Source organism: Phyllobates terribilis, unplaced genomic scaffold (genome assembly GCF_046119375.1).
Source record: "Phyllobates terribilis strain yellow unplaced genomic scaffold, ASM4611937v1 Scaffold_4__5_contigs__length_816908805, whole genome shotgun sequence".
NCBI lineage: Eukaryota > Metazoa > Chordata > Amphibia > Anura > Dendrobatidae > Phyllobates > Phyllobates terribilis.
In genome coordinates, this window is record NW_027362764.1 from 451,218,499 (window position 1) to 451,241,666 (window position 23,168).

Consider the following 23,168-nt stretch of genomic DNA (forward strand, 5'->3'; position numbering starts at 1 on the left):
CTGGCGCCAAGTTTACCAAGAGGAGGCCCGAGGCAGCCGGACAGAAGGGTTGGTAAGAAAGGCCAGACAAAGGACACACAAAGGGGGTCCTGTGAAGTGCTCCAAAGTTATCTGGGAGTTGTCTGAGCCCCTCACCTGGTGAGCACAGTACGACGTGGGCAGCCGTTACCTGCAGAAGTGGTCTGGATAATAAGAACTGTGAGTAAAGGCCCTGGACTGCATCACTGACTCCGTGTCGTTACTGCTGCTGCCCTGCACCATCACCCCCATCCTCCGCATACACTGCCCTGAGGCTATACTCCTCCCGTGGGGAGTTATGCTACGCTCTGCTGAACCCACAACACCAGCCTCAGCGGTCTGCCCTGCAGCGGCGGTTCACTCTGACCGCAATCCACGGGTGGCGTAGTCGGACATTTAAACATCAAAACCACATAAATAGTTCCGCCACTGGTTTGACCACCCTGAGCCACGGACCCGGGTCGCCGCCACGAAGACTACAACCACCAGCATACACCAAAAAGGGTCCGGCTCCGGGTGTCCCAAGGCCCAGGGGGGTGCATCAGAACATTTTCATCACCTTTCACAATCACCAATGGGACAAGGCAGGGATGTCCTCTGTCCCCTCTCTTATACATCCTAGTGACGGAGCACCTGCTCTCATCAATTCGCCATAACCCCAATATTAGGTGGATTGAGGTGGGAGGCACCGAGTACAAGTGCTCTCTCTTTGCTGATGATGTCCTAGTATATATCACTCAATCACATATATCCATCCATGCTGTTATGGCTGAAATAGATCACTTTGTTACATGGTCAAATTTTAAAATCAATGCAGCGAAGTCTGAGGCCCTCGATGTCTCCCTCCCCAAATCCATATAGGATTCCATCCAGTCCAACTTTCCCTTTGCCTGGCCCTCACAGGGTATCAAATACTTAGGAATTACTATTCATAGAGACCTCTCCCATCTATGTTATCTTAATTTTGGGCCCTTTATTGAACAACTCCATACAGACCACGGTTGGCAAGTTAGAACTGTAAGATTCACTACGTGAACCACTGGTGTTTTGTGGAAAAGCACATGTACACTGTGTTCCAAATTATTTTGCAAAAAGTGTTTAGGAGTGATAAGGGAAGAATTTGTTTGTTTGTCAGTTAAACTCATTGATGGTGATGTGTGTCAGGGCTCTTTATATCACTGTAAGCAATTGCAGACACCTGTGCTAATTAGTTTGGCAGGTGTGTCCAATGAAAGGCAAGACTACTTAAGAAGGCTGTCTCACATTATTAAGCAGCCTACATTTTCTGCCAAAATGGGAAAGAAAAAGGATGTGTCGGCTGCTGAGAAGCAACAAATTGTGGAGTGTTTAGGTCAAGGCATGACTACAATCAACATTGTGCGATGATCAGGATGAAGTGTCTTGGCAATCAAGAAGTATGTAGCTGATTCACAGTTCACACGTGTGCGTGCTGATAAGGGCAAATTGAGGACTCTTTCCTACAGGCAATTACGTCAGGTTAAAAGAGCAGCGGCAAAAAAGCCTTGTCATAGCAGCAGACAAGTTTTTGAAGCTGCTGGTGCCTCCAACGTCCCCCGAACAACAAGATGCAGGGTCCTTCAGAGGTTTGCAGCTGTGCATACGCCATCCTGTCGACCTCCTCTATCCACTTCATACAAGCAGAAACGGCTCCAGTGGGCTAAACATTACATGAAGACTGATTTCAAAACTGTTTTGTTCATGGATGAGTGCCGTGCAGCGCTCGATGGTCCAGATGGATGGAGTGGAGGATGGCTGGTTGATGGACACCCCACGCAAACACGGCTACAGCGCCAACAAGGAGGAGGTGGAGTAGAGTTTTGGGCTGGAATCATGGGGAGAGAGATTGTCGGCCCCTTTAGGATCCCTGAAGGCGCTAAAGATGAACTCCATAATGTATGTGGATTTTCTCAAACAGCACTTCCTGCCATGGTTCAAGAAGAAGAACCGTGTATTTCACAGCAAGATCATTTTTTTGCATGATAATGCACCATCTCATGCTGCACATAAAACATCTGCATCTCTGGCTGATATGGGCATAAAAGGGGACAAACTTACGGTGTGACCCCCATGCTCCCCTGACCTCTACCCCATTCAGAACCTCTGGAGCATCATCAAAAGTAGTGTCTATGATGGCGGGAGGCAGTTCACATCTAAGCAACACCTCTGGGAGGGTATTCTGTCCTCATGCAAAACAATTGAAGCAGAAACCATCCAAAACCTGACAAATTCAATGGACGAGAGAGTTCAGAAGCTACTTTCGAACAAGGGGTCCTATGTGAAAATGTAACATCACCTAGAAAAAAGTTTTGAGTTGAAAACTGTTTGATTTCAGTTTCTAATAACCTGCTAATGCTTATAATTTCAAAAATGACCATTTTTTTGGTCTTTATTAAAATGAAAAGGTTGATCGAAAAGTTTTGGGGATCTAAGAGTGTGGCAACCCAGTAGTCATGATTACTTCGAATTCTGACAATATGAGGGTCATGTTGCAGGTAGTGCAGCAAGAAGGCACTTATGTGTCTTGCGCATCTCGGAGCCCCAAAATTATTTTCCGGGTTAGATGCAGCTAAAAATTATTATTAATTTTAAATCTGGTGGAGCTTAGTATAGATGGCCTATTAGGATCAGTGCTGCACACTGCTACAAAGCCCAAATTATTTTCCAGCCAAGATACAGATAAACATGATTAGTAATTTTAAATCTGGTGGAGCTTATTATAGATGGCCTAATAGAATCAGTGCTGCACACTGCTACAAAGCCCAAATTATTTTCCAGCCAAGATACAGATAAACATGATTAGTAATTTGAAAGCTTAAAACGGTTGGTAGGGTGATTTTAACCAATCATCAAGCTTTTACTCTCCCCAGGATGACACAGGGGTAGAAAAGTCGTTTCGGATCCATGATTTGTTCATCTTTATGAACGTGAGTCTGTCTACATTATCAGTGGAGAGCCACGTGCGCTTATCTGTCAGCACACCACCAGCAGCGCTGAACACACGTTCAGACAGAACGCTGGCTGCGGGGCATGACAAGATCTCCAAGGCGTAAGTGGCTAGCTCCGGCCATTTATCCAGATTGGAAGCCCAAAAAGAGCAAGGGTCCAGTGACACAGTCATGGCTTCAATGTTTACTTGGAGATACTCCTGTGCCATCGTCTCTAGGCGTTGACTATGTGTCAGTCTTCTTGTCTCCTGTGGCCTTGCAAAGGATGGGCTAAAAAAGTGGTGAAATGATTCCGCAAAATTGATGTTACCAGCAGATACTGTGGTTCTGTTACGGTTTGAGTGCTGAACACTTGACGGTCCCACGGTTGGCAAGTTGGAACTGTGAGATTCACTACGTGCACCACTGGTGTTTTGTGGAAAAGCACATGTAAGATTCTGCAACAGTCTCTGCTGATACTCCTGCATGCGTGCATCCCTTTCTATGGCAAGAATAATTTCGGCAAATTTACTTTTGTACCGGGGATCTAACAGTGTGGCAACCCAGTAGTCAGGATTATTTCTAATTCTCACAATTCGAGGGTCATGTTGCAGGTCAAGAAGGCACTCATGTGTGTTGCGCATCCAGGAGCACCAAGTCCCTGTTGTGTTGGTGGCTAGGTAACAATCATGCTTCCTTCCTCTGTCCTCTCCCCCCAACCTCGCACAACAGAAATGTGATCAAGATCTCCCTCATCTGATGAGTCTTCCATCAGTTCGTCCTCCACTTCTTCCTGGGCTCCTGCACCTTCCTCACTAGTTTGGCTGCTACCATGCGCCCTGGTAAAACCATCTCCCCCACCCTCACATGCCTGCCGCCTTGGTGCTGCCGACCGTCTGGACCTTGCAGATGTTAGCCCTTCCGCATACAACTCCTCCTCCTCTACTTCCTCCACCTCCTCTTGTGCCACCAGCAGACTCAGAATTCTGTTTAACATGTGCTCCAGCATGTAAATCACCGGAATAGTCATGCTGATAATGGCATCGTCAGCACTAAACATCTTCGTCGCCATTTCAAAACTGTGCAGAAGGGTGCATAGGACCCTGATCTGAGACCACTCCTCCAGCGTGATTTGCCCCACCTCTGGATCTCGTTGGCCCAGGCTATACGTCAGAACATATTGCACCAGGGCTTGTCGGTGCTGCCACAGTCGCTGCAACATGTGCAGAGTTGAATTCCACCGGGTAGGCACATCGCATTTTAGCCGGTGAAGTGGCAGGCCCAACGACTTCTGTAGAGATGTAAGTCGCTGAGCTGCGGGATGCGAACGGCGGAAGTGAGCACACAGCGACCGTGCCCTCTGCAGAAGGCCATCTAGTCTGGGATAGTGGGCTAAAAATTGCTGGACAACCAGGTTCAACACGTGAGCCATACAAGGCACGTGTTTGACATTGCCCCCGGCGAAGGGCCGCACCCAGGTTTGCAGCATTGTCGCACACGGCCTTCCCTGGTTTCAGGTCCAGTGGAGACAACCATTCATGAAATTGGTTCTCCAGAGCTGACCACAACTGCTCAGCTGTGTGACTCACATTTCCCAGACATTTCAAAGTAAAAACCGCCTGATGACGTTGAGCCCTACTGCCAGCATAGTAAGGAGGTGTGCAAGATCCCTTCTGCGCAGTTATAAAGCTTGTGGCATGACCAGACAGGCTTTGGGTGCAGGTGGAAGACCGAGAGGAGGTTGAGGAGGCAGAAGCAGTGGAGGAACTTTGACATAAAGAGGATTGACGCACAACTCGTGGGGACGGCAGCATTTCTGTAGCCAAGAGCTTGCAGATGGTGAAATTCAACCTCTTAGCTTTCTCATGGCTAGGAGGAAATGGTCTTTTACTTGTCCACATCTGAGGGACCGAGGGCTGGCTATTGTGCTTAGACGGGGTTGATAAGGGTGTCCCCGGCAAACTGCCGGTCTGTGAGGAAGATGCAGGCGGACATGTTAGGTTGCCTTGATCCAAAGGTGGTGCTATCGATGTCGGACAGCGCTCAACACCAGCTGGTGTTACCACCTCCAAAGAAAAGGATGACCTGCCAATCACGCTGGCTGTTGCGGGTAAAGAGGTGGCAGGTCTGCGCCCCAAAACAGGTGTGACTGCTGTCCCCCCAGTCACAGAGGATGAAGAGGCCGCGGATGCACAAGATATGGCAGACGGTGGTTGGCCCGGCCGGCTAGGCCGCATTGTAGCACACTGAGCTTCCCACTGCAACTTATGCTTCATGTCCATGTGCCGGTTCATGCATGAAGTACTCAAACTATGTATTTTTTGGCCTCTACTTAGCTTTTGCTGACAAATGTTACAGATAACACGAGTTGGGTCATCTTTATCGATCTGAAAAAATGCCCAGGCTATGCAAGGCTTAGCACCCATGCGACCTGAAGAGCCACCACGACTTGTGGTGAGAGGCAGAGTTGTGTTTGAGGATGCAGTTGTTGACGTGCTTCCAGTACTACGTCTCTGTCCAGGAAGGCGCAACCTGACCTCGTCGTCACTAGCATCTTCCTCCACCTCCTCTGCTGACCTCATCTCTTGGCTGACTGTGGGTTGACAGTAAGTGGGATCTCCAACCTCATCATCATCACCCTGTGCGCTATCACACCCGTCGTCCTCAGAGCCAACCTGTTTTTGCCCTGACAAAAAACTAAAGTTGTCGCTCCAATCAGGTATTTGAGTCTCATCATCGTCTTCCTCATTGTCTCCACCAAGAGGAGTTACAGTTTGGGAATGAGGATCTACATTATGGTCAGAACCTTCTGAGTCTGGTCCTGGATCCGACTCATAAAGATTCTGGGCATCAGTGCAGATCATTTCCTCGTCTGGATTCACAGAAGCGCTGGAGTCGACCTCTGATTCCCAGGCTATAGTATGAGTAAACAGCTCTGCAGACTCAACCATTTGTTCTACCTCATACTCAGACGGGCAGCTGGAGATTTGGGAGCTGTGAGGAAGCAAGTGCGATTGGGGTGACACCTCTGAGGACTGGAGTATTTGTGATGTTGAAGTTGATGTGGAGGAGAGCCCACTTAAAGGAGCACTTGATATCCATTGAAGCACCTGCTGTTTTTGTGCCTCATCTGGAATTTGTAGCGATTGGCGTGGCCGTAAGAAAGGCATCTTATCACATTGTCCGCTTAAAGAAGTAGACATTTTAGTGTGGCTGGAAGATGGTCTTTCTTCTGCAGATGTTACTGTTGCTTTAACACCTACCCCACGGACACAACCTTTTTTCCCCTTCCCAACATGCCTATTCCCCTTTCCACCAGCAGCAGGCCTTTTTCCACTCATTTTGGTGGTTAACTAATTCACAACTCTGGAGTTGTTTGCACAAAAAAACAATGGATGGGAACCGAGCAGAGCTGAGTGGCCAAACTGTGGTATTAGGCCAAAACTATTGGCTGGGTTAGATGGAGAAAAAAATTATATTCGAATTGCAACCTGATGGAGGTCAGTATAGATGGACTAATATAACAAGTCCCACACACAGCTAGAAGCCCAATATTTTTTCAGAGGTATATGAAGAAAAAAAATATATTCAGTTTGCAACCTGATGGAGGTCTGTATAGATGGATTAATAGAACAAGTCCCACACACAGCTAGAAGCCCAATATTTTTTCAGAGTTAGATGCAGAAAAAAAATATATTCAGTTTGCAACCTGATGGAGGTCAGTATAGATGGACTAATAGAGAAAGTCCCACACACTGCTAGAAGGCCAAATATTTTTTCAGAGCTAGATGCAGAAAAAAATTATATTCAGTTTGCAACCTGATGGAGGTCAGTATAGATGGACTAATAGAACAAGTCCCACACACAGCTAGAAGCCCAAATATTTTTTCAGAGGTAGATGCAGATAAAAATTATTTTTAATTTGCAACCTGATGGAGGTCAGTATAGATGGACTAATAGAGAAAGTCCCACACACTGCTTGAAGGCCAAATATTTTTTCAGAGCTAGATGCAGATAAAAATTATTTTTAATTTGCAACCTGATGGAGGTCAGTATAGATGGACTAATAGAGAAAGTCCCACACACTGCTAGAAGGCCAACTATTTTTTCAGAGCTAGATGCAGAAAAAAACTATATTCAGTTTGCAACCTGATGGAGGTCTGTATAGATGGATTAATAGAACAAGTTCCACACACAGCTAGAAGCCCAATATTTTTTCAGAGGTATATGCAGAAAAAAAATATATTCAGTTTGCAACCTGATGGAGGTCTGTATAGATGGATTAATAGGACAAGTCCCACACACAGCTAGAAGCCCAATATTTTTTCAGAGGTAGATGCAGAAAAAAAATATATTCAGTTTGCAACCTGATGGAGGTCAGTATAGATGGACTAATAGAGAAAGTCCCTCACACTGCTAGAAGGCCAAATATTTTTTCAGAGCTAGATGCAGAAAAAAATTATATTCAGTTTGCAACCTGATGGAGGTCAGTATAGATGGACTAATAGAACAAGTCCCACACACAGCTAGAAGCCCAAATATTTTTTCAGAGGTAGATGCAGATAAAAATTATTTTTAATTTGCAACCTGATGGAGGTCAGTATAGATGGACTAATAGAGAAAGTCCCACACACTGCTAGAAGGCCAAATATTTTTTCAGATCTAGATGCAGATAAAAATTATTTTTAATTCGCAACCTGATGGAGGTCAGTATAGATGGACTAATAGAGAAAGTTCCACACACTGCTAGAAGGCCAAATATTTTTTCAGAGCTAGATGCAGAAAAAAATTATATTCAGTTTGCAACCTGATGGAGGTCAGTATAGATGGACTAATAGAACAAGTCCCACACACTGCTAGAAGCCCAAATATTTTTTCAGAGCTAGATGCAGAAAAAAATTATATTCAATTTACAACCTGATGTAGGTCAGTATAGATGGACTAATAGAATGATGCTATGCCCAAAAGATTTTACTTCACTAGGTGCAGTAAAAAAATTGGTATTCTATACACAGGTGGTATATCTTGCAACACAGATAGGCTACTCCACTGACTAACACACTCTGCAATAGGCCAAAAAGGATTAGCTTTGCTAGATTCAGCCAAATGCTGTGAAAAAAACTTGCACAGCACTGGCATAGACCTGCCTGGCAAAAACTGATAGGAACTGATGTAACCTAGTCCTGAAAAGGACTGCAATTACAATTAGTCTTTACTCCCACAATCTATCTATTTAAGAGCACAGACCTGCCTGATAAAAGTCGTAGGAAATGCTGTAACCTAGTCCTTAAAAGGACTGCAATCACAACTATTCCCTACTCCCAAGCTATCTGTAGATTTGTGCGAAAATTGGCTTGAAATTAACAAGGTATAGCGCACACAGCAACAGCGGTGCCGTCTAACACGCAGCTGCAGCAGTGAGAAAATGGTGGCGACGGGGAAAATGGCTTGGTCTTATAGGGCAAGGACATGTGACATACACTGCCAATGACACATGCCCTTGCTTGTGTGAAAAACAGCAGTTCGCTCCGTGTGTGCACTGCTGATAGGCTGACAGACTGCACCTCCCCACTGCAAATGCGGGAAAGAGAAAAAAAAATGGAGATCTTCATTATTCCTGCAGAGATCCATCCCCTGCCCCTCCCCCCACCCCGCTGTACACTCAAACTGCGTATTAACATTAATTTTCATCATTACTGAGAAAAAATCCAGTTATGATTTTGGTGCACGAACAGTTATCGAACATAACCTCGAACAGCCGAATTTTTCTCAAATCGTTCGTGTTCGCCGAACGGCTCGAACACCGCCCAAAACAGCTCGAATTTGAGATTGGCGAACAGTTCGAGTAGAACAACGCTCATCTCTATTCTTGAGAATGCCACCTGGTGAAACATACGTTGGAACATTGGGACAGCTATATCTGGTATTATAACTTTCTCTTATTCATATTCTACATTGTGGTACATTCCTAAGAGGTTTTCGGTACATATGTATTATGTCAGTCTGTAGGTCCACTGGTTGTCATAGTAATAATCCCATAGACACAGGTTACTGTGCATATGAAGATCATTATATTTTACAGGGCCATTTGAGACATAAGGGATCATTTTACAAGAATTTTTGTATTACCTCTAACTATGATCAACTATGTTATTATGCTATTGTGTAATTGATACCAACTAATTATACCCACTTTATATATGTTTCCCTGTGATTTTTCTTGTCTACTTTCCCCTATTTTTATTGTCTTGCCTAAAGGCAGTTTTTATATTTATGATGTAAAAAAATAAAAACATTTTTTCAATAATTTGGGTGTTTTTGTCATGCTTTGATGTAATTTATAGGTTTTCAGGATAACATCCACATATATATCTTATTCTAGTAACTTTGGTTATTTCTAGTGTTGTATACTTGGAGTAGAATATTTATCACGTTCCCAAAAATGTCAGGATTATTACTACAGTAATATAGGATCACGTCTGATGATAGACAAATTTCTCTGCTTCCACAGTACAGCAATGCTATAAAAATCAACGAAATCTGGCTGTATGGTGCTAACAAGCAAATGGAGCACAAAAAATTGTGTATTATATTGATTTTCACCAAAATAATCAGAATTAAGAGCAAAAAGATTATTAGCCCTGATATCCCTGGATATGAGTAACAGCAACAGAAAGAACGTGTAATGGACCTTATTCTGTTGTATATGCTCTCCACAAACTCTGCCTGCCTAGCTACTGCTATCATCAGGATTAATATTCAGTAGAATTAGTCCTTAGAAGAACTGTTAGGGTAGATTTTTAATGCTGTAGAATACCTCACTAAAGCAACCACCAATTCTCCTCTTTGCTTAGCAGTACCTCTCCCTACTCTGCGTCGGTCACGAGCATAGTGTCACCATGTCTTATAGAGACCCAGTGATGCTATGCGGCCATCCAATCACTGTAATGCCACAAACAATATGACTGTGGCATTACAGTGACTGGCAGGCAATCCCCTCATGTTAATTGGCTGCCTAAAAAGCGCCGAACATGCGAGGCAGGGACCCAAGCTCCCGCCCGAGGTTTCCAAAAATACTCGCGAAGCACCGAGCCTCTCTAGCACTGTGATGCTCGAGCGAGTACCAAATAGTGGTGAGCATGCTCGCTCATCACTAGTATTTGCATGTCATATATATGGTCAGTGACAGCATTCACAATGGGAGGGAGTAATGACATGCGCAGTATGTGTGCCACTTTGTGCTTCTCCTGCACAGACATGAGACTCGCTTCTTTGACATGCACCCTTACTTTATCCCAGCACCTCGGTGATGTGCAGAGGTGCAAACGACATCATTGAGACTAGAGATAAGCGGTGTTCGACTCAAACTGTTCGCCAATCTCAAATTCGAGCTGTTTTGGGCGGTGTTCGAGCCGTTCGGCGAACACGAGCAATTTGAAAAAAATTCGGCTGTTCGAGGTTATGTTCGATAACTGTTCGTGCACCAAAATCATAACCGGATTTTTTCTCAGTAATGCTGAAAATTAATGTTAATACGCAGTTTGAGTGTACAGCGGTGGCGGGGGGAGGGGCAGGGGATGGATCTCTGCAGAAATAATGAAGATCTCCATTTTTTTCTCTCTTTCCCGCATTTACAGTGGGGAGGTGCAATCTGTCAGCCTATCAGCAGCACACACACGGAGCGAACTGCTTTTTTTAACACAAGCAAGGGCATGTGTCATTGGCAGTTTATGTCACATGTCCTTGCCATATAAGACCCAGTCATTTTCCCTGTCGCCACTATTTTCTCACTGCTGCAGCTGCATGTTAGACGGCACCGCTGTTGCTGTGTGCACTATACTTTGTTGATTTCAAGCCAATTTTCGCACAAATCTACAGATAGCTTGGGAGTAGGGAATAGTTGTGATTGAAGTCCTTTTAAGAACTAGGCTACATCATTTCCTACGACTTTATCAGGCAGGTCTGTGCTTTTAAATAGATAGGTTGGGAGTAAAGACTAATTGTAATTGCAGTCCTTTTCAGGGCTAGGTTACATCAGTTTCCATCACTTTTATCAGGCAGGTCTGTGCTTTTAAATAGATAGGTTGGGAGTAAAGACTAATTGTAATTGCAGTCCTTTTGAGGGCTAGGTTACATCAGTTCCTATCACGTTTTGCCAGGCAGGTCTGTGCCAGTGCTGTGCAAGTTTTTTTCACAGCATTCGGCTAAATCTAGGAAAGCAAATCCTTTTTGTCCTCTTGCAGTGTGTGTTAGTCAGTGGAGAAGCCTATCTGTGTTGCAAGCTACAAAACCTGTGTATAGAATACAATTTTTGTTTGCTGCACCTAGTGAAGTAAAACCTTTTGGGCATAGCATCATTCTATTAGTCCATCTATACTAACCTCCACCAGGTTGCAAATTCAATATAATTTTTTTCTGCATCTAGCTCTGAAAAAATATTTCGGCTTGTAGCAGTGTGTGGGACTTGTTCTATTAGTCCATCTACACAAACCTCTACAAGGTTGCAAATTCAATATAATTTTTATCTGCATCTAGCTCTGAAAAAATATTTTGGATTGTAGCAGTGTGTGGAACTTGTTCTATTAGTCCATCTATACTAACCTCCACCAGGTTGCAAATTCAATATCATTTTTATCTGCATCTAGCTCTGAAAAAATATTTCGGCTTGTAGCAGTGTGTGGGACTTGTTCTATTAGTCCATCTATACTAACCTCCACAAGTTGGAAATTCAATATAATTTTTTTCTGCATCTAGCTCTGAAAAAATATTTCGGCTTGTAGCAGTGTGTGGGACTTGTTCTATTAGTCCATCTATACTATCCTCCACCAGGTTGCAAATTCAATATAAATTTTATCTCCATCTAGCTCTGTAAAAATATTTCGTCTTGTAGCAGTGTGTGGGACATGTTCTATTTGTCCATCTATACTAACCTCCACCAGGCTGTAAATTCAATATCATTTTTTTCTGCATCTAGCTCTGAAAAAATATTTTGGCTTCTAGCAGTGTGTAAGAATAGTTCTATTAGTCCATCTATACTAACCACCACCAGGTTGCAAATTCAATATAATTTTTTTCTGCATGTAGCTCTGTAAAAATATTTCGCTTTGTAGCAGTGTGTGGACTTGTTCTATTAGTCCATCTATACTAACCTCCACCAGGTTGCAAATTCAATATAATTTTTATCTGCATCTAGCTCTGAAAAAATAATTTGGCTTGTAGCAGTGTGTGGGACTTGTTCTATTTGTCCATCTATACTAACCTCCACCAGGTAGCAATTTCAGTATCATTTTTTTCTGCATCTAGCTCTGAAAAAATATTTCAGCTTGTAGCAGTGTGTGGGACTTGTTCTTTTAGTCCATCTATACTAACCTCCACCAGGTTGCAAATTCAATATAATTTTTTTCTGCATCTAGCTCTGAAAAAATATTTTGGATTGTAGCAGTGTGTGGGACTTGTTCTATTAGTCCATCTATACTAACCTCCACCAGGTTGCAAATTCAATATAATTTTTTTCTGCATCTAGCTCTGTAAAAATATTTCGTCTTATAGCAGTGTGTGGGACTTGCTCTATTTGTCCATCTATACTAACCTCCACCAGGTTGCAAATTCAATATAATTTTTTTCTGCATCTAGCTCTGAAAAAATATTTCGGCTTGTAGCAGTGTGTGGGACTTGATCTATTAGTTCATCTATACTAACTTCCACCAGGTTGCAAATTCATTTTAATTTTTTTCTGCATCTAGCTCTGAAAAAATATTTCGGCTTGTAGCAGTGTGTGGGACTTGTTCTTTTAGTCCATCTATACTAACCTCCACCAGGTTGCAAATTACATATAATTTTAACTGCATCTAGCTCTGAAAAAGTATTTCGGCTTGTAGCAGTGTGTGGGACTTGTTCTATTTGTCCATCTATACTAACCTCCACCAGGTTGCAAAAATAATATAATTTTTTTCTGCATCTAGCTCTGAAAAAATATTTCGGCTTCTAGCATTAATTGGAACTTGTTCTATTAGTTCATCTATACTAACCTCCACCAGGTTGCAAATTCAATATAATTTTTTTCTGCTTATAGCTCTGAAAAAATATTTCAGTTTGTAGTAGTGTGTGGGACTTGTTCTATTAGACCATCTATACTAACCTCCACCAGGTTGCAAATTCAATATAATTTTTTTCTGCATCTAGCTCTGAAAAAATATTTTGGCTTGTAGCAGTGTGTGGGACTTGTTCTATTAGTCCATCTATACTAACCTCCACCAGGTTGCTGTTATGATCTGCTACAAGCACTAAGGAAAGAAAGGAGATCTGTCCCTACAATAGAACTAAGCTAGATCCCTACGATGTAACGGGGAACCTGATCCTGTGATCAGACCCGCTAAAGTCCTCGGCTAGTCTGTACGAAGACCTATAGATGCAAGGGAGGGATCCCTACAAGAACTAGGGACTGGGATAAAGTTGGACACCTCCTAGCAGAAATTGTAGCAGTAAAAGACAAATACACAAGATAGAATATAAAGGTCCTAAGACCTAACAAAACTGACTGAGAAAGGTAACTAAGCACCAGGCTAGCTAAAGAGTAGAAATTACAATGAAGTCCAGTAAGGCCAGGAGGGCGGAGCAGGATTAAATAGGCAAAAAAGGTCATGTGACCAGCAAGATAGAAAAAACCTAACAGGACAGTTCTAACAGTACCCCCTCTTCTATGAGGATCCTCCGGATCCCCTAGGCCCAGGCTTATCAGGAAACCTCTTGTGAAATGCTTTGACAAGTCTGTAAGCAGAAACATCATCCGCCCTCACCCATGAGTTATCCTCGGGTCCGAAACCCTTCCAAGCGACGAGATACTGCAAACACCCTCTATACCGTCTAGAATTTAGGATGCGGGAAATTTCGTATTCCCCGTCCAACACCACCGGAGGAACAGTGGCAGAGGAGTCTCAATCCGACACATAAGCTCTTTTCAACAGAGAAACATGAAAAACCGGATTAATCTTCCAGGAGGTAGGAACCTCCAACCTAACAGCAGATTGGTTAACTACCTGACGCACCTTAAAGGGCCCTAGAAACTTCAGACCCAATTTTAGAAGTAATCCTCAACCACAGATTCTTAGAGGACAACCAAACCATGTCACCAATAGCAAACAAAACCTCTTGCCGTTTCCTATCAAAGTACCTCTTAGATTTTTTGTTAGCCTCCTGAAGATTACCACGCACATCCGTCGAAACTCTCTCCAAATCACCGGAAAAACTCTCCTCCTCAGGCACAGCCATACCAATTTGGAGAATGACCCAAAAGACGGATGTCTCCCAGAACAACAAAAAAAAGGCGAACAACCAGCAGAAGAGGATGTATGGTTGTTAAGAGCAAACTCAGCAAGTGGCAGAAACTCAGACCACCCCTCCTGATTGTCTGCCAAAAAACAACGCAAGAACTGCTGAACATCCTGATTCTTCCTTTCTGTCTGGCCATTAGACTCAGGATGATATCCGGATGAAATCGACAAATGAACTCCCAACCTGTCACAAAAAGCATGCCAAAAATGAGCCACGAACTGAGGTCCCCTATCCGAATCAATGTCAGTAGGAACGCCATGTAGTCTGACAATTTCCTTGACAAAGGCCTTAGCGAGTGTCTTAGCGCAGGGCAGTTTGATGAAAGGAACCAAGTGACTCATCTTGCTAAAACGGTCCACGACCACCCAGATGACTGTGAAACCCTCAGAGGGGGGAAGGTCAGTAATAAAGTCCATAGCCAGATGTGTCCAAGGTGTACTAGGAACCTCCAGAGGGCAAAGCAACCCCGCTGCAGGAGTATGTGAAGACTTAGATCTAGCACACACCGTACATTGACGCACCCACTTAATGACTTCCTTCTGCCATCCAGGCCACCAAAAACTGCGACCCACAAGTCTCTTGGTCTCAGAAATTCCTGGATGACCTGCCAACTGAGACTCATGACACTCAACAAACAAATCTCTCCTAAAGGTCCTAGGCACAAACAACCTCCCATGGGGAGTGTTAGATGGGGCATTCTCCTGTGCTTTAAGAATCTCATCTTCCAAAACAGAGTCCAATGCAGCAATCACAACACCTTCTTGTAAAATGCACCCCTCCTCCTCAGCACTGACCATGGGAGAAAAGCTGCGAGAAAAAGCATCAGCTTTAGTATTCTTGGTACCCGTGATGTTAATAACAGAAAAATTAAACCGCGAGAAAAAAAGTGCCCACCTAGCCTGACGGGCATTCAATCGCTTGGCAGCATCAAGATAGATCAGATTTTTATGATCAGTGAAAACCTGAATGGGAAATTCAGCACCTTCCAAGAGATGACGCCAGTGTTCAAATGCGAGTTTAATAGCCAGCAATTCACGATTACCAATATCGTAATTAAGTTCAGTCTCAGAAAATTTTTTTGAAAAAAAAGCACAGGGATGTACTCCATCCTTGTTTTTCTGAGACAACACTGCACCGACCCCCACCGAAGAAGCATGAACTTCAACCAAAAACGGCTTAGTCACATCAGACTGCATAAGGATGGGAGCAGAGCTGAACCTCTCCTTTAGAAACAAAAAAGCTTCAATGGCCTCAGTAGTCCACAGAACCGCATTAGCACCTTTCCTGGTGAGATCGGTCAGTGGTTTGACAATAATAGAAAAATTTTTAATGAATTTTCTGTAATAATTGGCAAAACCCAAAATCCTCTGTATTGATTTCAAACCTATAGGCCTAGGCCATTCCTGAACCGCCTGAACCTTCACAGGGTCCAGCTCAAAGCCCTTGCTGGAGATAATGTAGCCCAAAAAACTAATTCTATGTACAGCAAACTCACATTTCTCCAGCTAAGCAAAAAGCAAATTGTCAATTAATAACTGTAATACCTCACGTACGCTCCGCCAATGAGACTCCAGATCCGGTGAATAAATCAAAATGTCATCCAAATACACCACCACATATTTGCCGATCAAAGGTCTAAGGATGTCATTAATAAGATTCTGAAAAAATGCTGGAGCATTGGCAAGACCAAAAGGCATAACCAGGTTCTCAAAATGACCCACAGGAGTATTAAAAGCAGTCTTCCATTCATCACCCTCCTTCATGCTCAACAAATTGTATGCCCCCCAGAGATCAATTTTAGAGAACCACTTGGCCCCCACTAACTGGTTAAACAAATCAGGAATCAATGGCAGTGGTTAAGGATTGCGTACAGTAATTTTATTAATCTCACGTAAATCCAGACAAGGACGTAAACCGCCGTCCTTTTTTTTAACAAAAAAAAATCCAACAGCCACAGGAGACTTGGAAGGCCTAATGTGACCGGCGGCCAAGCTTGTCTGTATGTATTCCTCCAAAGCCTTTCTCTCAGGAATAGTAAGATTAAATAAACGACTTATAGGAAGAGTCGCTCCAGGGACAAATTCAATGGTACAATCATATTCTCTATGGGAGGCAAAATTTGTGACTCCTCCTCAGAAAAAACTCTCCAAAAATCCTGAATAGGTACAGGTAATTCCCCTTTTTCCACTGCAGCAATGCGTCCGTTACAACACTTGTCATAACACTTAGGGCGCCAGGATTTAATTTCATTGGTAGACCAATCCAGTACAGGATTGTGCAATTTTAACCAGGGTAACCCCAAAATTACTGGAGAAGGCAAATTATTTAATACCACCAAATCCAAATTTTCTTGGTGAATACCATTAATAGTGAGGGGAAATTCACAGACCTTGTGAGTAACCCTCCTCAAGGGGGAGCCATCGACAGAAACCACAGCAATAGGGGATGACAAAGGTTTGGGTTTTAATTTAAGTTTTTCCAAGAATCCGCCATCAATCACATTCAGAGTAGAACCACAATCCACAAATATCCGAAATTCAAATAATTCTTCCTGAGCAGCAGTAGTAGCAGAAAGAAATGCCCCCTTAGTATTTAAACAGGCAATACGGTCGTAACTAACCTTTTTTTTTTCTTTTTTCATACGAAGCACACAGTTCTTAATAAAATGGTCAGATTTCCCGCAATAAAAGCACAAACCTTCAGAAGATATGCGGTCTTTTTCCTGAGAGCGGGGTGCCATCGCCCCATTCTCCATCGGCTCTCCAATGTCAGTACAGACCCTCTCAAGACTAGGAGCTGACATGCCAGAGGATTTACTCTCATTAACCCTTGCACGCAGTCTCCTGTCCACCCGTATAGCTAATTGCATTGCCTCCTGCAAGTTTCCAGGTGTGGGATAAGAAATCAGCAAATCTTTAACACTTTCACCTAGCCCCGCAAGAAACAAACTTTTCAAAGCTAAATCATTCCACCCCACCTGGGCAGACCACCGACGGAAGTGAGAACAATATTTTTCCACATTACCTGATCCCTGCCTCAAACATCTCAATTCAGTCTCAGCTGATGAGACATCATCAGGATCATCATACAACAAACCCAAAGCAGAAAAAAAACTATCCACTGATCTAAAGCATGGATCACTAGGTTGGAGAGAAAAGGCCCATCCCTGAGGTTCTTTGCGCAAAAGTGACATAATGAACCCTATGCGCTGTGATTCATAACCAGAGGATCTGGGTCTCAAACGAAAATACAACAAACAAGCATTTTTAAAGGAAAAAAATTCTTGTTGAACGCCAAAAAATAAATCAGGCAAACGTACCTTTGGCTATACAAAATGTGCTCCAGAACAGCTACTCACGTATTGCTGGAGCTCGGCCACCTCCAGAGAGAGTCCCTGCAGGCGTTGAGCCAAATCCTGAACCGACACCTTGATGGAAACTGGAGGTCTTTCCATAGAGATATTTTTGGGCTGGACTTACTGTTATGATCTGCTACAAGCACTAAGGAAAGAAAGAAGATCTGTCCCTACAATGGAACTAAGCTAGATCCCTACGATGTAACGGGGAACCTGATCCTGCGATCACACCCACTAAAGTCCTCGGCTAGTTTGTACGAAGACCTATAGATGCAAGGGAGGGATCCCTACAAGAACTAGGGACTGGGATAACGTTGGACAACTCCAAGCAGAAATTGTAGCAGTAAAAGACAAACACACAAGATAGAACATAAAGGTCTGAAGAACTAGCAAAACTGACTGAGAAAAGTAACTAAGCACCAGGCTAGTTAAAGAGTAGAAATTACAATGAAGTCCAGCAAGGCCAGGAGGGCGGAGCAGGATTAAATAGGCAAAAAAGGTCATGTGACCAGCAAGATAGAAAAAACCTAACAAGAGAGTTCTAACAGTTTCAAATTCAATATAGTTTTTTTCTGCATCTAGCTCTTAAAAAATATTTCGGCTTGTAGCAATGTGTGGGCCTTGTTCTATTAGTCCATCTATACTATCCTCCACCAGGTTGCAAATTCAATATAATTTTTATCTGCGTCTAGCTCTGAAAAAATATTTCGGCTTGTAGCAGTGTGTGGGACTTGTTCTATTTGTCCATCTATACTAACCTCCACCAGGTTGCAAAATCAATATAATTTTTTTCTGCATCCAGCTCTGAAAAAATATTTCGGCTTGTTGCAGTGTGTGGGCCTTGTTCTATTAGTCCATCTATACTATCCTCCACCAGGTTGCAAATTCAATATAATTTTTTTCTGCATCTAGCTCTGAAAAAATATTTTGGCTTCTAGCAGTGTGTGGGACTTGTTCTATTAGTCCATCTATACTAACCTCCACCAGGTTGCAAATTCAATATAATTTTTTTCTGCATCTAGCTCTGAAAAAATATTTTGGCTAGTAGCAGTGTGTGGGAGTGGCTCTACTAGTCCATCTATACTAACCTCCACCAGGTTGCAAATTCAATATAATTTCTTTCTGCATCTCGCTCTGAAAAAATATTTCGGCTTGTAGCAGTGTGTGGGACTTGTTCTATTAGTCCATCTATACTAACCTCCACCAGGATGCAAATTCAATATAATTTTTGTCTGCATCTAGCTCTGAAAAAATATTTCAGCTTGTAGCAGTGTGTGGGAATGGTTCTATTAGTCCATCTATACTAACCTCCACCAGGTTGCAAATTCAATATAATTTTTTTCTGCATCTAGCTCTGAAAAAATATTTTGGCTTGTAGCAGTGTGTGGGAGTGGTTCTATTTGTCCATCTATACTAACCTCCACCAGGTTGCAAATTCAATATAATTTCTTTCTGCATCTAGCTCTGAAAAAATATTTTGGCTTGTTGCAGTGTGTGGGACTTGTTCTATTTGTCCATCTTTACTAACCTCCACCAGATTGCAAATTCAATATAATTTTTTTCTGCATCTAGCTCTGATGAACTATTTCGGCTCCTAGCAGTGTGTGGGACTTGTTCTATTCGTCCATCTATACTAACCTCCATCAGGTTGCAAATTCAATATAATTTTTTTCTGCATCTAGCTCTCAAAAAATATTTCGGCTTGTAGCAGTGTATGGGAGTGGTTCTATTAGTCCATCTATACTAACCTCCACCAGGTTGCAAATTCAATATAATTTCTTTCTGCATCTAGCTCTGAAAAAATATTTTGGCTTGTTGCAGTGTGTGGGACTTGTTCTATTTGTCCATCTATACTAACCTCCACCAGGTTGCAAATTCAATATAATTTTTTTCTGCATCTAGCTCTGAAAAAATATTTCGGCTTGTAGCAGTGTGTGGGAGTGGTTCTATTAGTCCATCTATACCAACCTCCACAAGGTTGCAAATTCAATATAATTTCTTTCTGCATCTAGCTCTGAAAAAATATTTTGGCTGGTAGCACTGTGTGGGACTTGTTCAATTAGTCCATCAATACTAACCTCCACCAGGTTGCAAATTCAATATAATTTTTATCTGCATCTAGCTCAGAATTTTTTTTTCGGCTTGTAGCAGTGTGTGGGACTTGTTCTATTAGTCCATCTATACTAACCTCCACCAGGTTGCAAATTCAATATATTTTTTTTCTGCACTAAGCTCTGAAAAAATATTTCGGCTTGTAGCAGTGTGTGGGAGTGCTTCTATTAGTCCATCTAAACTAACCTCCACCAGGTTGCAAATTCAATATAATTTCTTTCCGCATTTAGCTCTGAAAAAATATTTTGGCTTGTAGCAGTGTGTGGGACTTGTTCTATTAGTCCATCAATACTAACCTCCACCAGGTTGCAAATTCAAAATAATTTTTATCTGCATCTAGCTCTGTAAAAATATTTGGGCTTGTAGCAATGTGTGGGACTTGTTCTATTAGTCCATCTATACTAACCTCCACCAGATTGCAAATCCAATATAATTTTTATCTGCATCTAGCTCTGAAAAAATATTTCGGCTTGCTGCAGTGTGTGGGACTTGTTCTATTTGTCCATCTATACTAACCTCCACCAGGTTGCAAATTCAATATAATTTTTATCTGCATCTAGCTCTGAAAAAATATTTCGGCTTGTAGCAGTGTGTGTGGGACTTGTTCTTTTAGTCCATCTAAACTAACCTCCACCAGGTTGCAAATTCAAAATAATTTTTTTCTGCATCTACCTCTGAAAAAATATTTCAGCTTGTAGCAGCGTGTGGGACTTGTTCTATTAGTCCATCTATACTAACCTCCATCAGGTTGCAAATTCAATATAATTTTTTTCTGCAACTAGCTCTGAAAAAATATTTCGGCTTGTAGCAGTGTGTGGGACTTGTTCTATTAGTCTATCTGTACTAACCTCCACCAGGTTGCAAATTCAATATAATTTTTTTCTGCATCTAGCTCTGAAAAAATATTTCGGCTTTTAGCAGTGTGTGGGACTTGTTCTATTAGTCCATGTGTACTAACCTCCACCAGGTTGCAATTTCAATATAATTTTTATTTGCATCTAACCCTGCCAATTATTTTGGCTAATACCACAGTTTGGCCACTCAGCTCTGCTCGGTTCCCATCCATTGTTTTTTGTGCAAACAACTCCAAAGTTGTCAATTAGTTAACCACCAAAATGAGTGGAAAAAGGCCTGCTTCTGCTGGAATTGGGAATAGGATGTTGGGAAGGGAAAAAAAGGTTGTGTCCGTGGGGTAGGTGTTAAAGCAACAGTAACATCTGTAGAAGAAAGACCATCTTCCAGCCAAACTAGGATGTCTACTTCTTTTGGCGGACAATGTGATAAGATCCCTTTCTTACGGCCACACCAATCGCTACAAATTCCAGATGAGGCACAAAAACAGCAGGTGCTTCAACGGATATCAAGTGCTCCTTTAAGTGACCTCTCCTCCAGCTCAACCTCAACATCACAAATACTCCAGTCCTCAGAGGTGTCACCCGAATCGCACTTGCTTCCTCACAGCTCCCAAGTCTCCAGCTGTCTGTCTGAGTATGGGATAGAACAGATGGTTGAGTCTGCAGAGCTGTTTACTCATATTATAGCCTGGGAATTAGAGGTCGGCTCCAGAGCTTCTGAGAATCCAGACGAGGAAATGATATGCACTGATGCCCAGAATCTTTATGAGTAAGATCCAGGACAAGACGCAGAAGGTTCTGACCATAATGTAGACCCTCGTTCCCAAACTGTAACTCCTGTTGGTGGAGACAATGAGGAAGACAATGATGAGACTCAAATACCTGAATGGAGCGACAACTTTAGTTTTTTGTCAGGGCAGGAAGAGGTTGGCTCTGAGGGCGACAGGTGTGATAACACACAGGGTGAAGATGACGAGGTTGGAGATCCCACTTTCTGTCAACCCACAGTCAGCCAAGAGATGAGGTGAGCAGAGGAGGTGAAGGAGGATTCTAGTGACGATGAGGTCAGGTTGCGCCTTCCTGGACAGAGACCTAGTGCTGGAAGCACGTCAACAACTGCATCCTCAAACACAACTCTGCCTCTGAGCACAAGTCGTGGTGGCTCTTCAGGTCGCATGGGTGCTAAGCCTTGCATAGCCTGGGCATTTTTTCAGATCGATAAAGATGACGCAACTCGTGTTACCTGTAACATTTGTCAGCAATAGCTAAGTAGAGGCCAAAAAATACATAGTTTGAGTACTTCATGCATGAACCGGCACATGAACATGAAGCATAAGTTGCAGTGGGAAGCTCACTGTGCTACAATGCGGCCTAGCCGGCCGGGCCAACCACCCTCTGCCACATCTTGTGCATCCGCGCCCTCTTCATCCTCTGTGACTGGGGGGGACAGCAGTCACAACTGTTTTGGGACGCAGACCTGCCACTTCTTTACCCGCAACAGCCAGCGTGATTGGCAGTTCATCATTTTCTTTGAAGGTGGAAACACCAGCTGGTGTTCAGCGCTGTCCAACATCGCTAGCAGCACCTTTGGATCAAGCAACCTAACATGTCCGCCTGCATATTCATCACAGACCCGCAGTTTGCCGGGGTCACCCTTCTCATCCCCGTCTAAGCACAACAGCCAGCTCTCGGTCCCTCAGATTTGGACAAGTAAAATACTATTTCCTCCTAGCCATGAGAAAGCTAAGAGGTTGAATTTCACCATCTGCAAGCTCTTGGCTACAGAAATGCTGCCTTTCCACCTGGTGGACACAGAGGATTTTTGAGACCTTATGTCCGTCGCAGTGCCCCAGTACCAGATGCCCAGTCGCCAAAGAAAGGTGTGCCTGCGCTCCACCAGCATGTCGCACACAACATCACCACTTCTTTGAGAAACTCTGTGTGTGACAGGGTGCATTTCACCACAGACACTTGGACGAGTAGGCATGGACAGGGGCGTTACATGTCGCTGGGTAACTATGGTGACAGCAGGACAAGGGGCTGCTGTCCAAGTCTTGCCGTCCCCACGAGTTGTGAGTCAATCCTCTTTATCTCAAAGTTCCTCCACTGCTTCTGCCTCCTCAACCTCCTCTCGGTCCTCCACCTGCACCCAAAGCCTGTCTGGTCATGCCACAAGCTTTCTAACTGCGCAGAAGGAATCCTGCACACCTCCTTACTATGCTGGCAGCAGGGCTCAACGTCATCAGGCGGTTTTTACTTTGAAATGTCTGGGAAATGTGAGTCACACAGCTGAGGAGTTGTGGTCAGCTCTGGAGAACCAGTTTCAAGAATGGTTGTCTCCACTGGACCTGAAACCAGGGAAGGCCGTGTGCGACAATGCTGCAAACCTCGGTGCGGCCCTTCGCCGGGGCAATGTCACACACGTGCCTTGTATGGCTCACGTGTTGAACTTGGTTGTCCAGCAATTTTTAGCCCACTATACCGGACTAGATGGCCTTCAGCAGAGGGCACGGTTGCTGTGTGCTCACTTCCGCCGTTCGCATCACGCTGCTC